Source organism: Cervus elaphus, chromosome 33, assembly GCF_910594005.1.
Source record: "Cervus elaphus chromosome 33, mCerEla1.1, whole genome shotgun sequence".
In the NCBI taxonomy this organism is placed as follows: domain Eukaryota; kingdom Metazoa; phylum Chordata; class Mammalia; order Artiodactyla; family Cervidae; genus Cervus; species Cervus elaphus.
Window position 1 is genome coordinate 7,764,374 of NC_057847.1, and position 3,567 is coordinate 7,767,940.

General features: G+C 60.2%; 1 pseudogene; it reads left to right on the forward strand.

Annotated features, from left to right (window-relative positions):
• The first annotated feature begins 1,565 nt into the window (after positions 1-1,565).
• On the forward strand, positions 1,566-1,684 carry LOC122688907 (annotated as a pseudogene).
• The last annotated feature ends 1,883 nt before the right edge of the window (positions 1,685-3,567 follow it).

Below are 3,567 nucleotides of genomic sequence, written 5' to 3' on the forward strand. Positions count from 1 at the left end.
TGCAGGGGCCTGGGTTCCATCTCTGGCCAGTGAACTAGATCCCATACACTGCAAGTAAGAGTTTGCACGCCACAATTAAAGATCCCATGTGTGGCAACCAAGACCTAGTGCAGCTTACAACAGAGAAAAAGGCACCACACGTTCTTTAGAAAGTGCTATAAAAGGCTATGAACGATTGCTTCTACGAAGCAAATAGTAAGAAATACGTGTATTAGTTGCTCAGTTGTGTCCGAGTCTTTGTGACTCCATGGACTATGTAGCCTTGCAAGGTCCCCTGTCCGTGGAATTCTCTAGGCAAGAATACTGGAAGAGGTCGCCATTCCCTTCTCCAGGCGATCTTCTCAACCCAGCCGTAGAACCCAGGTCTCCTGCATTGCAGACAGATTCTTCACCACCTGAGCCACCAGGGAAGCCCAGGAAATACGTAGACCGGACTCCTATGAATAAAGACAGGTGCCATTAGAGAGGAAATAACCTACTAGGTTCATTTAGTTCTATTAGTGCGCTTCTCCTTGGGAGTGAAAAATAAGAGTACTTCTGGAGAACCTGACAAAGCTGTGATTTATCTTAATAAAAGACTTCTCATGGAGATCTTGAAACCTGTTTCCTGAAAGAAATGAGTTATAAATATATTTCTTAAGCCTGGTGGCAACGTTTCTAATGACAGAATTCATCTCCCATGCAGCTCAATGAGTCCCTGTTTTGAAACAAGAGAATGAATGAAATCGTTGAGTGCAGCAGCCATGAGGTTCCCTCCCGTCACAGCTCACAGTAAGGCAAGAAGGATCAAAGTAACTGTTGTCTGTCTGTTTTAGCAGTTGGTGACAATCCAGTAGATCCTGTCTTCAATTCCCGTAGAACTCTTTAAGGAAGAGTGTGAAGGCCCTCAGGAAGGTCCCGTGCTTGGCGGGCGGCGTGGGGACAAGGGGGGCCGCGGTGGGGCGAAGGGGCGGGGCTGAGGCGCTGGGGTGGACCGCGCAGGTGGCTCGCGGTGGGTTTGGGCCCCGGGCAGGTGCCGGGCAGGATGGGCACTCAGGGCCCCGGCTGCGCTACGCCTACGCCCGCGGGAGGCTCAGAGGACCGAGGGCCGCGGTGCGCGGCGGGCCCGAATCAGACACCTCCGGTGCCACGTGGCCCTGAGCCTGGAAGGCGAGTGGGGCGGGGGGTGGGGGTGGGGGTGGGCGCGGGCGCCGACAGGGGGCGGGCCTGGAGAGGCCCAGGGCGGGAGGGCGCCGAGACCTCCGCGCCCCTCACCCCAACCCCAGGCCCAGGCATGCACGGCCAGCCGGCCACTCGGGGTCCAGGAAGCCCTCCGGGGCCCCGGGCCGGGCCAGGCGGGTTCTGGCCGGGCTTGGCGGTGTGCGGAGGCCGGGCGGCGTCGGACGGCCGCCGGGCTGCCGGCCCTGGCCGACCGGAGTCCGGTCGCAGGTCGTGCGGCTCAAGTGCAGCCCGCGGCCCTTGGAGAGGTGTGGCCGGCTGGCCTGACCGGCAGGCAAGTCAGACCGAAAGGGAGGCGCAACGCAGGGTTCTTAAGGTTCTTAAGGCGCCTGGCTGCAGCCACCTCCGTCTAGGGCCATACCACCCTGAACGCGCCAGATCTTGTCTGATCTGGGAAGCGAAGCAGGGTCTGGCCTGGTTAGTACTTGGGTGGGAGACCGCCTGGGAATACCGGGTGCTGTAGGCTTCCTGCCTCCCCTGTCCTTTAGCCCTGGCTCCCCCGGCGCGATTGGCCTCCCCGAGCCCCACCTGCCCCTGGCCCCTCGCACCCGGCGCGCTCAGAGCCGTCGCCTGCCTTCCAGCCGGCCGGCCAGCCGGCCTGCCGGCGTCCCTCGAAGACAGCGGCGGCCCAACTCTTGGGTCCCCGCAGCCCCAGCCCCTCCCTGGTGGGGGGCCGGGGCCCCGACTCCCGCCGCAGGCCTGGGTTGCCTCCGGATTTGGCTTCCAGGAAACCAGATGACAGTCGGGGGTCTCCATCTGGGGCTCCCTTGACATGCCTCAGGCAATCCCGGGGGCTGCCCCAGCCCGAGCCCCGGCCTGGTACTCCCAGGCGACCATTCGCGCGCGCGCGCGCACACACACACACACACACACACACACACACACACACACACACAGACACACACAAAGACACACACAGAGACACACCCCGCCCAGGACAGGTGAAGAGCTGCAAAGCACAGGGAAGGGAGACTCAGAAAGAGGGGAGAGAGTCCTAGTCTGGCAGAGACCACCCTCACAACCCTCACGTTCGGTTTCAAAAGCCCCGTGGTCCAGTGAAGAACAGGGCGGATGTAGGTAGAGTGGCGGCGGCGTCTGCCAATGCACAGACAGCGAGGGCGGAGCGCGCGCAGCGAGCCTCTGAAGGCGGGCGGGCGGCGTGCGACGCAGTCGGGCCCCCTACGCGCTACGCCCGGAGCGGCGGCGGTCGGTATCGGTGCTGGAGACGGCGGCGGCGACGGTTTCGTGGCGGCCGCGCGCTGCTCTCTGAGCGGCGGGTGGTGGTGCGGCCTAGCCCCTCACTCCTGACACTTCCCCTCCCCCAGCGCACCGCGGTAAGTCGGGGGCCGGGGTGGTGGAGGTCGGAGACCGGCGGGCTCCTCCTCCACTCTGGGAGGGCGGGTGGGCGGGTGCGCGGGGCGTCCCAGGCCCTCTCGGCGCCCCAGTCTCGCGCCCTAGCGCGCGCCTTCTGCCCTGGGGGAGCGGGCCCCGAGGCCTGGCCCTTGAGGCTCTGAGGAGGGATTGCTCTCTGTGGGGTCTGGGCCCGGGGCTCTGGCGTCAAAGCCTCCCTTGAGTGAGCGTTTCTCGAGCAGGTTGGACTCCTTCATGTGCCCGGCAGTGATTAGGTGGGCAGGCCCTCTGCGGGAGCAGCGCCTTGAAACCCCGAGGGACGGTTTCCTCAGCACTTCGCTGATCACCATGCGGGATTGGGCTTTCTTTGTTTTGGCTTCTCCAAGGAGAGATTTGCAACCCCAGGGGAGGGTGAGTGGGTTGGGAGTTTGTGAGCTTATGAAAACTGCATCTGAGAAAACTAAGGTCATTGAATGGAGTGAAACCTTACTTTTTGTTCTCCCACGTGTCCCGCGTAAAGCTAGGCGAGAAACGGTGTGGTTTCTGGATTACTTACTCTAGGCATAAGGACCTTGGAAATTAAGTCAATTAAGTGTATGAACAATGTTTCTTGAGAATTTGGCACATTCTCTGTGTTTAGAATTGAACCGAAGTATTTTTCATTTGTGTCATTTACCCAGGAGATACTCATAACACCCCTCCCCAAGATTTAACAATCAAGAATGTCTTCAACCATTGTCAAATGTTACTTGGGAGGCAAAACTGCCTCTCAGTGAGACTGCTGCTGTACAGAGAATATTCCCAATATTTCAATAAAAGCATCTTACCTTTTAAAAAAAAAAGAAGAAGAGGAAAGAGGGAGAGAGAGACAGCAAGAGGACCACACAGATTCCCCACCCCCAGCCCCACCCCCACGCCTCCACACCCTCCCCCGTCCATCGTGGGTATGCACCCGGCCCCCAGTCGGCCTGACCACAGCCTCGCCCACCGACACACTCA